Source organism: Sciurus carolinensis, assembly GCF_902686445.1.
Source record: "Sciurus carolinensis chromosome 14 unlocalized genomic scaffold, mSciCar1.2 scaffold_101_arrow_ctg1, whole genome shotgun sequence".
NCBI classification, from domain to species: domain Eukaryota; kingdom Metazoa; phylum Chordata; class Mammalia; order Rodentia; family Sciuridae; genus Sciurus; species Sciurus carolinensis.
In genome coordinates, this window is record NW_025920105.1 from 3,564,188 (window position 1) to 3,578,922 (window position 14,735).

Here is a 14,735-nt window from a genome sequence, read left to right on the forward strand (position 1 = left end):
TGGGGTTAAGCATGCCTCACCCATTAGTGCTAAGACTTAAGTGGGTCTGCTTTGTGATAGCTCCTCTACTAAAATTGCTCATCCTTTTTTGTTGTAGCCACCAAGTTTGTCTAACCTAAAATCACTCAGTCTCCTCTGCATCTTGTGGGTGAGCCCCCTTCACATAAAAGTGCTCAGTCTCCTCAGTTTCTTTTTTTGTGTGTGTGTCACCTAACCATTCCTTTCTCATTCTATTCTGTGTCAGTTTGGTGATTGCCTCTCACTTAATAGTGCTCACTCTGTCCTGTTCCAGATTACCAAGGCAATTTTTGCTCATACTCTGCTGGGTCCTGTCCTTAGGAATCTTCCTTTACACACCATTTCTGGGTGTCATCTGAGTCCTGTGGGTGAGTGCATCTCTCCCAACAGTGCTCAGTCCCCTCTGGGTATTATGAGTGAGCACACTTCCCCTACCAGAACTCAATCTCCAATGAACCCTGAGCAACCTGGTTCCCTTAGTAAACACTCTGGGTGAGCCCCTTTCCTGCTAATGTCATTACGATATCTCTGGCCTCACCTGCATATCCAGGTCAACATGACTGTGAACACCTGGAAATATTTGAATACTTCCTCTTTCCAACAATCTCAATAGGCCTTTGTTGCTGCCAGGGCAACAGTCTCCTCAAAACTGCCTGAAAATGCAAGACAATTGTAATGTATGTCAATTTCAACAGCACTGAGGACCTCATTCCACCACTCAGTCCACTAAGTCCACACCTTTGCTCAAGTGGCTGGGCTGAGCTCTTATCAGTGATGTAACATATCCATTATTTTTAACATCCCAATGATCAGTGGATGGAAAGCATATATTTCAGTACTTTTAGGATATTTTCTGATATGTCACTGGCTGCTATCTTATGACAAGAGAGGAAATCTCCTAGGAACACTGAGTCAGGACCAATGCATACATTCAAGGGACAGTGTAAAATGTGCCCAAGGACAACTTCCCATCACCCATGGAGGACTTCAGACCTTTGAAACAGGACCTTTCCCAACATACCTGAGATCACTGAAACTTTGGCCTAAGGGATACTCTCCAAAGGTTCCAAAAATTCTGAGTGCTGTAGGTGAGAACTGTTTTCTCAAAAGACCTCAGTCTTCTGAGGATTCTATATTCAAATACACCTCATCAAACTTCGCTGTCTTCTCTGAGTTCTGCTCTAAACCTCTTCTCAACCACCATTACTCAGGGTCTTCTGAGTTCTTTGAGTGAGTGCCCCTCTCCCAGTGCTGTCTTCTCTGAGTCCTTCCCTAATTCTCCCTTCATTCACCTATTCTCAGGATAATGTGAGTTCTTTGTGTGAGTTCCCCTCACCCACTTTTGCTCTAATTCCATTTGGTCCTCTTGGTGATAGCTTTTCTGCTTACATGACTCAAACTTCTTTGTTTAAGTTGCTACATTTGCCTAACCTCTCATTTTTCAGTCTCCTTTGGGTCCTTTGGATGAGCACACCTCACCTTACATTGTTTGGTTTTCTCTGTTTCTTCTTTCTGAGTTCACTTACCATTCCTTGCTCATTTTTCTCAGGGTCCACTTGGTGAGCGCCCCTCACCTTAGACTGCTCGATCTTTTGCTCACACTCCTCTGGGACCTGTGAGCGAGTGCTCCTACCCTGAATGCTCAGTCTTTTCTGGGCCCTGTCCTTAATCTCCCTTCACTTATCATTGCTCAGGGTCATCTGAGTCCTGTGGTGAGCAGCCCTCATACACAGTTGCTCAGTTTTCCCAGATTATTGTTTTAAAGTGCCTCTAACCTTCCAGGACTCTGTCTTCTCTGTGTCCTCTGGGTTAGTGCCCCTCATCCAGCAGTGCTCAGTAAACTCTGGTATTACTGGGTGATTGCCCCTCACCTAGCAGGGCTCAGTTTCCTCTCTGTCATGTGCTGTGTTCCCATAACGAATCTTATCTCACCATCCTCTGGCTCAAGTGTCTGATCATAGGTAGCCTAACATTGTTCAGTCTCTTCTGGGTTCTGTCTTAACCTCATGTACCCCACCATTGCTGAGTGTCTTCTGACTCCTGTGATTGATCACCCCTCCCCCATAATGCCCATTCTTCTCTACATCCTGCATTAATCTACCCTCCCACACCATTGTTTAGGGTCCTCTGAGTTCTGTGAAAGAGCACACCTGTCCTAAGGATTCTGAGTCCCCTGTGGGTATTTCAGGTGGTCACACTTCACTTGTGTCAATAGTGCTCCCTCTCCACTGAGCCTTAGGCAACCCAGTTCTATTAGTGAATTATGTGTGTGAGTCCCTTCTGCCTAATGTCAGTGCACATATCTTCCCTTATCTGAATGTCTGGGTCATAATTACTGTGGAAACCTGGAGAGATTTTGATACTTCCTCTTTTCAACAACCTCAATAGGTCTTTATTGCTAAATTCAGACAGGTTCCTCACCAATGCCTGAAAACCTGAGACAATTTAAAGGATGTCAATTCCCAGAGCACTGAGGACCTCCTTCCACCACTCAAATCCCATCATTTCTACACAATTCCTCAAGTGGCTGAGAACTTATGGTTGATGTAGTATGCCCAGGATTTCTGACATCTTTTAGAACAGTGGATGGAAAGCATATATTTAATTATTTTTAGAATCTTCTCTGATATGTCACTGGCTGCTCCCTTTTGACAAGAGAGGAAACTTCCTAGAACCTATGAGTAAAGCACAATGCACACCTTCAAAGGGCAGTGTGGAATGTGGCCAAGGGCAATTACCCATCATTTTAGAGGACTTCTTCAGACCTTTGAAATGGAAAAAGTTTCATTATACCTGAGGCAACTGAAACTTTGGCCTGAGGGATACTTTTGAAAAGGTGCCAAAATCTCAGAACCCTATCGTGAGGTCACCTTTTGCAGAAGACCTTGGTCTCCCCTGAATCCTGTAGTCAAGCACAACATATCTATCTTTGCTCTTTATTCTCTGAGTTTGGCCATAAACTTCCTCTCAACCACCATTGCTCAGGGTTTTCTGAGTCCTTTGTGTGAGTGCCCATCATCCAGCAGATCTCAGTATATTCTGGGACCTGTGGGTGAATGCCCCTCACACAGAAGTTCTCAGTTTCCTAAGTGTCATGTGCTAAGTTACCATATACAATCATATCTCAGCCTCCTCTGGCTCCTGTGTGTGATCATAAATAGCATAATATTTCTCAGTCTTTTCTGGGTTCTATCTTAACCTGACATACCCCACCATTGCTCAGCATCTTCTGAGTTCTGTTGGTGAGTACCCCTCTCCCAACAGTGCTCAGTCTTCTCTGGGTTCTGTACTTAATCTGACATCCCACACTATTGTTCAGGGTCCTCTGAATCCTGTGATTGAGTACACCTCTTCCACCAGTTCTCAGTCCCCTCTGAGTTTCTGGGAGGGCACACTTCTGCCACCAGGGCTCACACTCCACTGAGCCCTAAGCATCTTGATCCTCTTAGAGAAATATCTGGGTTAGTCCCATTCCAGCTAATGTCAGTGCTCCATCTCAGGCCTTTTCTGCAGGTCAAATCCAACACTACTATTTCAGCTTGAAGAGATGCAGATGCTTCCTCTTATCAGCAACCTCATTAGGCCTTTGTTGTTGCTTTGCAAATAGGCTCCTTGCCAATGTCTAAAACCCTAGATTACTCTATTGGATGTCAATTCCCACAGCGCTCGGGATTTTGTTCTACCACTCATCATCCACAATTCCCACAACATTGCTCAAGTGACTGAGTTCTTATGAATAATGTAGCATGTCCAGGATTACTGACATCTTTCTGAACAGTTGATGGAAAACATATATTTCAGTATTTTCAGGATCTACTCTGATATATTACTGGCTGTGTCTTTTGACAAGAGAGGAAATCTCCTAGGACCTGAGTCAGGCACAATGCACACTTTCATGGAACACTGTAAAGTGTGTCCAAGGACAATTTTCCATTATCATGGAGGACTTCCCCAGACCTTTGAAAAAGCACCACTGTTCTACCATTCATGATGTAACTGTGTCCTTGGCCCAAGGGAATTTCTTGACAAGGGTAAAAGGCTGAGTCATCTTGAGCACACTTCCTCCAACAGAAATCTGTCTCCTCTGGCTTCTGTGGTCAAGCACAACTCACCTAAATTTGCTCCTTCTCTTTTTTCCTGCCCTGTCTCCCCTCTCCCACCAATTCACAGGGTATTCTGTGTTCTATGGATGAATAACCTTATCTCACAAATGCTCATTTTTCTCTGAGTTCTGTCACAAATTTCCCCTCAACCAACATTACAGAGTTTGCTCGGAGTTCTGTGGGTGAGCACCCCTCACCCACTTGTTCTTTGACTTCGCTGGGTACTCTAGTTGATTGCCCCTTTCCTAACATGGTTTAATCTTCTTTCTTTAAGCTGCTAAGTTCACCTAACCTGTCCTCACTCAGTCTCATTTGGATCCTTTGGGAGAGCACCCCTCTCCTAACAGTGCTCACTCTTCTCTGTTTCTTTTTTCTCAGTTCATTAACTATTTTTTGCTTTCCTCTGTGGGTCCTTGGGGTGACTGCCCCTCACTTAAGAGTGCTCACTCTTCTGTCAGACTTGTTCTATCTTCCTCAATGGCATCCTTGCTCAAACTCCTCTGGGTCCTGTAGGTGAGCACCTCTCACCTGGCAGTGCTCTGTGTTTTCTGTTTTCTGTTGTTAATGTCCCTTCACAAATCATTGCTCAGTGTCATCTGAGTCCTTGGTGAGTGCTCCTCACACACAGGAGCTCAGTTTTCCCTGAATATTGTTATGTAGTGCCCCATACCCTCCAGTACCTTATCCCCTCTGTATCCTCTTGGTGATTGCACCTCATCCAGCAGTGCTCAGTATTCTCCTGGACCTTGGGGTGAGTACCCTCACCCAGCAGTGCCCAGTCTCTTCTGAGCCATGTGCTACATTCTGCTAGCCAAACTTTTCTCAGCCTCATATTTCTCCTGTGTGTCAGCGTACATAGCCTGTATGCCTTCTCTGGGTTCTTTCTTAACCTCACATACCCTATTAATTTTCAGGGTCTTTTGAGTCCTATGGCAAGGACCCCTCTTGCACAATTGCTCATTTTTACTAAATACTATTACCACGCTCCCCTTACTTTTCTTTTCTCAGTCTGCTCTTCATTCTTTGGGGATTGCCCCTCACCTACCATTACACAGATTCCCCTGGATTCGCTGGGTTTGTGACCCTCAACCACCAGTGTGTAGTCTCCTCTGGGTCTGTTGGTGAGTAACCTTGCCCAGCAGAGCCCAGGTTTCTTTTTGTCCTTTACACAGAATATCAGATCAGAGGGAACATTTGTGGCACTTGGCACCTTTGTGCAAGATGAGTGAATGTTTCTGGTGAAAAGAATGCTAGTTTTGAGTTCAGGAAGCTAGTTTCACATATTTCTGTAGCTCTTCACCATGGAATGACTACATAGATACATATTCCTGCTTTATTATCCTTTGGATAATCATTGCATTAAATGCACCAAACACACCATTCCACAGCAACCAGTTGCTGCTCATTTCCCCATTGTAGATGCCTTATGACCTGGGCTGGATATGGCCAGGAAGGGACCTGGAGTAGAGCAGTGCCCTGCATGCCTGTGAACATGATCCAGATTAGTCCTGATCAGGGGTGATATAAAGACTGGGTGCCAGTGAATGTGAATTAGGTGATTCCTGCCCAGGAGTGATAGCAAGACTGGTGTACCTACGAAAGTGACTCATGAGTCCTGAGTAGGGATCATAGCAAGACTTGGTGAAGTGATTCTAAAGTCACAAGTGAGAGAACAACAACCAGGGGCACCTCACTCAGTTTCTGGCTCTGAAGTTCTGGGTGGGCTAACAGGTTCAAGAGCCCAGCCCTGCCCATGGCAGCCTTAGCTTCTGCAAACAGGTTTCCAGACACATGGTGCCTAGGGTGGTGTGGCAGAACTGGTACATTTGGGGCAGGTCCCATTCTACCCACAACTCAGATGTGGAGGCTCATCCAGTCACTGCCTTTCCTGCTCCATTCTAGGATCTAGGGCTGCTGTCTTCCCCAGGCTCCACCTACCCTCTGGTCCCTCTCATCTCTCTTCTCCTGTGGCCTTCCTGGTGCATCCCTATTGTGGAACATAAACCCCTGGGAAGAGCTGGGCTTTGGCTCTGCTCCCCTCCTCTGGACTCACACTTGACTCTATGCAGAGCAATCTGCAGGAATTTTCAGAAGAAAGAGATTCCACTGAATGCTTAGAGGGAGGGCACAGGCATCCATACTTGTGAGACCTGAGGGCCCAGCTTTTGGCAACATAAATAAAAGCAAGGGTGGGATGTCAGATGAGACCCTTCTGGTGGGCAAAGTCCTTTCTTAAAAGGAAAATGCCAGGTGCCAGTGAGGAGGAGTTGAAAAGAACATTTTCAAATATACAAGTCCAAAGAGCCAGTGTGAAGAACTTGGAAAGCTCATTGGAAATGGGACAAGCACATGCCGCTGCTCTAATCTCACTTTCTTGGAGTCACTGATGCAAGTGGAGCAATCAGAGGAAGCTCTGCAACTGGACCTTGTCTAGAAATTGTGAAGCACTTGAAAGGGGATGAGGAGGTGTTCATGCAATAAAGCAGGAGAGGCCCATAAAACGTGCAGGCAAATATGATGTGGAAATTGTTTTTCAGACCAAGGAGGAAGCACTCCAGTGGTGTCAAGTGAAGGTGAAACAGTGGAGGAGCTGGACACAATGCACAGGGCCACAGTTCAACTGTAGAGAATGTCTCAGGAGTGGAAGCGGGCACTGTGGGATGAAATCAGCAGAGGTGACCTGGTTCTGTACATGTGTGGTTCTGCAGTTCGACCATGGGATTGTGTGCATTTGTGCACAGGTAGGTGGTCATGAAAGACTGTGGCATTCCTGGGCTCTGTCTCAAGGAAATGCCACTTTGTGTGTTCTATGTTAGACAGCAATCTTCCTATACAGGGCTCTGCTCTGGCCACTTGCTTATTCTAGAAGAGCGCTGCACTGCTGCCTGCCATTCCCTGAGGCCCTCTCCCAATAGCCCTGTAGCTTCCTCTGCAAGGCCCCAATGCTAAACACTTCCAGGACAGTTCTGCATACCAATTCTAAGAGGTCACAGCAACAGAGGTGGCACCCTCAACCTAGAGATCAGGTTGGGCCCTCTGTGAGCTACAGGACTGGCCTCCTCTACAGGACCAGCCCAAGAAGTGGGTCTGAGTACTCTTTGGGGTATTCTGGAGCTCCAGGAGGGTTCAGGCTGCAGAGGTTGGGTGGAGAGGCAGATAATGTGAGTAAAAACATGTGAGGTGTGTGGGTTAGAACGAGCAGGGTGCTGGGAAGGTGGCACCAATTTTGTCTCCAACATGAGGGCATGAGGGCAGGAGGTACTTCCAACTCTATCCCGCTGGGGAGTTGGAAGGGCAGAGCTTCCATTGCTTAGAGCACCTGTTCTGCCCTGAGTCCTGCAGGATGCTCCCCACACATGGGGTCATGGAAAATCTTCCTGAAGACTGTAAGGGAGCAGTGATCACCTCAACTTTCAAATGGCAGAGGAGGCTCAGAGGGCTGATGTCCCTTGGCCAGTGGTACCCAAGCAGTGAGGGGCAGGCCAGATAACAGAACCAAGTCCCAAGTGCCCCATGGTCATGCTCTACACTCAGAACACTCCAGGGGAGGGTGCAAACAGAAGCCATTCAAGGAGGAGCCATGTTCTGTTCTATGGCGGGCAAGACTGTTCAGTCTGGGTGTTCCAGAAGATGACAGGCACAGTCTGCCAACCAGTTTTCCTTGAGGGAGCTCCACAGGGTGATGGGCTAATTTGGAGACTTGGAGATTCTTAGTTTTAAAACCAGGAGCACAGATAAGCCTGTGTGTACAGAAGAGATAAACACACGGTCAGGGGTCATTTCCAGAACTCATCCAGTACTGTGCCTAGCCAGGTCAAGATGAAGCAAAGATCTAGATAAAGATCAAGGCCAACCCTGTCTAGACACACCTAGCTGAGCCCAGCATATGGCTGTGTTAGGCTCAGGGTCAGGCATATAAGGCAGGGTGAGGCTGGTGCTGCTTGGGACTCACCTCCTCCACAGTAGGTCTGGGATCATCTGGAGCCCTGATGCTGCCTCTTGGTCCATCTATGGATATTTTAAAACCTGAAAGCAATTGTTGATTTGAGGTATGGTTTGTGAAACCCATGGGCTCTCTGCCAGACTTTTTTTTTTTAATTTAAACACAAGGTCTCACTAAGTGGTACTGATCCTTGAGCCTCAGTCTCCCTGTAGCTGGCATTCCAGGTGTGGCCTCTGCACCAGGCTCTATGGATATTGGAACTCAGTGACAACATTCAGCAGAAGACTTATGCACACTGTGGGGTAGATCAGAATTCTCTTCTCAATGACTTTCTGGCAGGTTATGGATCTCCTGAATCTTTGGAGGACAGAAGGGTCCTGGGAAGTTTTTGTCTTTGGTGGGGATGTGGCTGCAGACTTTGTTGCTTACCAGAGTTAAGAAAGTGTGTCCAGTTCATAGTGAAAGGTACTGAATGATAGAGACTGTAACTGGAGAAAAAATTCTGACCCTGATGGTTTGAGAAATGACCCTGACCTGAGTCACTTCTGTCCCTGCAGGTAGGAAAGGGTTGTAGTGAAAAGTAAATAGAAATAAATGACTCCCTCCAGGTGCAAGGCTGCGTGGGCTCTTTTGGAAAACCCAGACAGCAGGTGTCACAGACCTTTGCAATGATGGCCTGGCTCAGTGCTCCTGAGTGCAGAGGAGGAGAGGTCCTCATCCAGCCTGGTCAGACAAGGAGTGCAGGTGCCTACCATGTCCTTTCTGCTCAGCATTGCCAGTGGAATGTGTGAGATTGACTGCTTACTCTGGTATGTGTCTCCCTGCTCACAGTTAGAGATATTGTGTGGCTATGAAAGATGTTCTCAGTTAGTCTCCATGCTGGTCTTTTGTTTCTCCTGCTCTAACCTTCTCCAGCTACCCAGAGGCTTCCACAGCCTGGGTACTGTTTTGTAACAAAATAAAGAAAGCATTTAGTTGCAGGTAGAATGATTTACAAGAGCCCTAGGTTTGAGTTAGCCAGGGTCACCTGGTCACTGGGTTAATGCCTCATTGACCCCATAGCTAGGGCACCTGGGAGTCTGCCCATATCATAAGAAGATTCCCAGATAGAACTGCAGGTGTCACATTATTGAAGGAGAAGATGAGGAATAGGACACGTGGGGGATCTTAACTCCAACTTTAGAGAAAGGGTCTGGGTTTAGGACTGCCCAGGTACATGTACCTCAGTGGTGGATGAGAAGAGGGAAGAGCTCAGACAGCAAATGTTTGGAAGCACATGGGGTCAGGAGGATGGGGAGTGTGACAGGAGGTAGGTCTAAATATCTGCTGTGAACCCCACATCCTCACAGATGACACATTAACCTTCATGCTGGACACCTACAGAGTCCTGGAAGATGGGCAGCACCATGAGAAGAAAGGGGGTCCTTGGCACTTGAACAGTATATAGACATTTTTCTCTTATTTCTGATGTAGGTGAAGACTTCAGTCCATCAGCAGGGACTCCAGGAAGACAAAAGATCCTTCACAGTGTCTGTTCCCCTGCAGTAATTACCCAGGTTTCCTAGCCTGCTCACCTAGAGCCCTTCACTGAGGTACTATCCACATTTCCTGCAAAGTGATGACCATGAGCAGTGTGTTTTTGGGGTGTCCCAGCTGCCAGGGTCTTCTCAGTCCCCTCCTGGACTTCCCATTCTCCTTACCTTCTTTCCTGTGCCAGACCCCACAGAAATTCCTGCTTAGAACTTGGAGCTACCTCCTGCTCAGCCCACCCCAAGCTGCTCCTGGGCTTCAGGGTAGGTTGCTAGGCAGACTCAGTGCCAGTGAGAGTGCCCAGAAGGGAGATTCTGTGATCCTGGAGGCCCGCTCCATGCTTAATCTCCCCTCCCCACTTCTGTATTGTGGGAGATTGCAGCTGGAGCCCAGCACAGGGGAGAAATGGAAGAACTTGTGGCAGTGTACTTGGGTGGGAATTCCCTGAACTTGACAAGCATATGGACAGAATGTGTGGGTGAGGAGTGGGGGAATCCCACAAATCTAAGGTGTGGGGACACTTAGTTGTGAGGTGTGGCTGCTGTCCCGTGGGTGCCCAGGTCTGACCTAGGCTGAGAGGCATAACCTGGGCTAGACCATGGGCCCTCAGTGTATCATCAGAGACCACTGTTGGGGAGGGGATCAGTAGGGCAAATTGGAATCCAAGGGAAACTGAGCATTTCACCCATAGCCAATGGACCCCACGGCCTCCCCACGGCAAAGGAAGCTGGTCAGCAGCCAAGGACAGAGTACACATGGTGCACATCTTTCCTCAACCTCACCATGTAATGAGCCATGCAAATCTCCAGTAAAGTCAATGAATATTGTGGGTGTGGGGTGAAGTGTGTGTATGTGATGTGTGTAAAGTGTGTGGAAGTGTGGGCATGTGGTGTGTGTGCTGTGTGTAAACACATGGGTATTGTGAACATAGTACGTGCCGTGTGTTTGATGTGTATTGTAAGTAGGTGTGTATGCCTGTGGACTGTGCTGTGTGTTACACTGTGTGTTGTGTGATGTGTAAGGAGGTTGTGTACATGTGTTGTCTGCTGTGTTGCATTGGGAGTGTGCTATGTGATCTGAAAGAACATCTGTGTGTACATGTTGTGTGCTGTGATTGTGTGTTGCACAAGGTGAAAGGATTTATGTGTGTATGTGGTGTGTGCTCTTTGTTCCATTGTGTTATGTGATGTGTAAAGAGGTGTTTGTTCACTGGTGGGTGCTGAGCTGCATTTCGTTTGGTGTGTGATGTATATGGAGGTATGTGTACAGAAAAATGCAGCTTAGCTCGGGACACGCGGTGGTTCCAGCCCTTCCAACAGAACTGGCACTCCGTACACCTGGTCTCAGTTGCGGCTCAACAATAGCTCCCAGAAATACACGATGGACACAGAACCTCACGCAAGAGACTTTATTATGCGGATGGCTAGCGCATCCACTCTGCTGTATCCAAAGCCTGCAGTCTTCCTGTGGCCTTGGCAAGGAGGTTGCCATGGCTGATGGCAGGGCCCTGCCACTGCCCAGAAGAGAGATTGAGCCCCCATCCAGGTGGCAGTGTGGGCTCTGACCCAGACAGCAGGGTGTCTGTCCAGGGGAAGCTGGGACATGGCAAAAACAGCTGGGTAGTCAGAGACCTGGCCCCAGAGGTCTCTGTTCTGTCCCTTCAATCCACTCCCCTTTGAAGAGGTAGCTTCAGGCTTTGCCCAGGAAGAGGCTGGGACACCAGACAGACAGCCCTGCACCTGCCTTGCAGATAGGCTCCTGGTCAGTCATGGCCTCAGGGAAACCTAGAGATTGTCTCAGTCTGGGTGTGTCTCATGAAGCACAAGGAGTAAAGCCCAGAAGAACTGCCTGCAGGACAGAGTGCCCACAGGCAATCTGTTCAAAATCAGTATCTGATGGTGGGACCTGGTTGGGGTTCAGGGCTCTGAGGTGTGTCCTTAAAGAAGAGTGGGGGACACAGGCTCATCTTGCTTCTCTCTTGCATCCCAGACATGAGGTGGTGAGTTTTCCCTGCCATGCACTCCTCCATGTTGCACTGCCTCCCCCAGGCCCCAAGCAGCCCTGGACTGAGGTCTTTAAAACTTAGAGCCAAAGAAATGGATGGAGCCTTGGTTAGCAGCGTGATAGAGTGCTGAACAGGAGGGAGGCCAGGAGGGTTTAGGACTAGCCCACAAATAGCTTGTAAGACTGGGGCACCAGAGGGTTGCTGCTGAGACCAGACAGGTTCATGGGGAATTGAGAGGGGTTGGGGAGAGGCAGGATTGCAACAGGAGAAAGTCACCACCATTTGGTAGATTTGATGGGGCTGCAGGAAGGATTGGAGGATCCCAGGACAGTTTGAGAGGACCTGGAGGACAAGAGCCTGATGAAAAGTTCAGGTGGGGGAGGGTAAGGGCAGAGTCTTTAGGGGAGGTAGGGACCATGTATCAGGGAAACTGGAAAGAGAGGGAGAAAGAGGTGTTGTAAAGGGAAGAGCTGGAGCAGAGGAGGGAAGAGAGGAAGATATTCCATGGACAGCTCTCTGCATCTGGAAATAGCACCCATTCCTTGAGCCAGCCAAGCTTCCTACAGGATGCCTGCTTCTCCAGCTGCCTGGCCTCCTAGATGCTATATCGCCTCCAGTTCCCAGATGAAATAGCACATACTTCCAAAAACATGGGAGTTGGTGACTGTTTAGGAAGGGACCCTGTGGCCCACAGTCTGTACTTCTGGTCACTGGGCTGTCCTCCTCCTCCAAGAGGTAGGTTTGGGCTGTGGAGGGTGGGCAGAGAAACTGGGTGGGGCCTGAGAGCTCTACCAACCTAGCAGGGACTGTGTTCTGGGAGTGCATTGGGAAATTCAGGGCCTGTGGTATCTGGGCTATTTATCATGCCTCATGCCTCATCCCCAGGGAGAGGGTGCCTATCCATCAATGTGAACAGTCCCACTGCCAGATTTTCCTAGGGAGACCCAGGTGTGCTGAGTCTCCTCTGGCATTGCTAAGGCCCAGAGTCCTCTGGGCCTATGCTCAGCAGTGGGGTGGAAGGAATTGACAGGAGCTAGAGGAAGAGGGAGGGTTCATGGGGCCGCTGATCTCGAGTCCTGCCCTGAAGATGTGGAGAGGGTGTGTCTTCCTGGAACATGGAGTGACTCAGGGGCCCAGTCTCCATGAGAAAATTGCTCTGTGGACACTTGCATGCTGCTGGGTGTACAGAGTTGCAAGCTGTGGTGGGATATACTGCAGACACCTCTCCCAGGAGAGGGCTGTGCTGAGCCTGGAAAATCAGGTGACCTGTCCAGAGTCTGTGATCTCTACAGTGCCGCCAACCAAGAGCAGGTGCCACAGAGGAGCAACTGATCTGCACAACCTGGGCAGTAGGGGCTCCATCAAGACCCTTTCACCTATACCCAGATAGTCTGCAGCGGACTGTCAGAAATTGGGAAATTGTCACTTTGTGGTGATGGGACTGCAGACTTGTCTAGGGTGTGCCATGGCAGAGAGACAACTTAAGAGCATTTGTGTGAATCAGACTCACTCTTGCAAATCCTAGAAAATAGGTGCTGTCATGGAACCCCATTTACACATAAGGCTGTTGAGGCCCAGGGAATTTCAATAACTAACCTGAGTTCACACAGCGAGTAATTTGCAGAGCTACATAAAACCAGGGACCCTAGATCTGGGTGTCTATCTTATCTTCATAACTAAGGAACCAGTATATTAAGCACACAGAATAAGGGGTGGACATTGTCCTGAGTGGGGCATCAGGAGGTTCTGCACTAGGATGTATGAGGGCATGGTCTGCAGTGCAGAGGGGATGGGGACACAGAGACAAAAGCAGGAGGGGCCCTGCCACACAGATCTGCTCTGAGTAGACTGAGTTTGATGTAGGGAGAGGGAGGCCTGGTCACATCTGACTTTCTTGGGGCAAGGAAAATGGTACATCTTTGGCCCATGACTTCTTGCTTCCATCTGCTAAGAACCTGGTAAGATATCAAGAATCCTGTGCCTCCTGGATCACCTCCCCACATCCAGAAACTTAGCATCATCTCTTCTACAAAGTCAGCCTATGGTGCCAGGTGATGTACTACAGTTCCTCAGGATCAGAACCAGGATGTCTCTGGGGCATTTTTCTTTTTGCACAACTGTGAGTTGCCTGATGTACTGTGTGCAGTACTGTGCAGTTGACCTGGGATGAAGCTTAGTCACAACAGACAACAAGCAGAAATTGCAGCCTGTGACTAATCCACCTGTTGTCCCAATTTCTCACAGGACTGTTCTGCTCCTTGTAAGTGACCCTCGGTCTTTCTCACTGGCCCACAATCACAACAGTGTGGCTGGAGATCCCTTTCTGGCAAGGCAGTGGAGCCAGCCCTCCTCCTGGGATACTGGGATGACTCAGGGAGATGGGGTGGTGCTGGGAGTAAGTCTGACCCTCCTGTCAACACTGAGCCTGGCTGCTGGCTAAGGTTAAGTCTCCATCACATGGGGCACATCCAAGCTGCTCCCAAGAGTCCTGATTAGTCTATTACCACATGGCAAGCCAGGGTGGTGTTAGAGGTCCCCATTATTTCCATTGCAGTTGGGTCCCAGGAAGGTTGTGACTGTCCCCACACAGTGGAGACATAAGTCCACAACACTGAGAAAATCTGTCTTTTCAAAGACTGGAGGATTCAGTCCTCTGTGTGGAGGGCAGACCTCACCCCAGTTGGGACCTGGGTGGTTATGTTCCCCCAGTACTTGGTTTATTTTCCCATGAAATGGGGACATTGCACCTGTAATGTACAAAGCTGTTCTCCCCGCCCTTTCCGTTGCAGCCATTTCCCCACCTACCAACTACTGTCAGTCTGTGAACATCCTAGCTAGCTATTGGTTCATCAGTCAGCTTGCAAGTATCCTTTTCCATTATTGGTCTCCTGTTAGCCTGGCAGAATTCAACTTCTTCATGGTAGCTACTCCGCCATCTTTTTCTCTTGCTTTTCTCTCCCACACATGCCTACTTTCTCCTCCTTGCTTTTGACACTCTTTCTTGCATGTGCCCTTTCTCTTTCCTTTCTCTTTTCCTCTAATTTTCTCTCTTACCCTGCAGGGATACAATCTGTTTGCTTAATAAACTCCCTTATGTGATTTCCCGTGTCCAGCGTGTTTTTGTGGGATTCCTTAC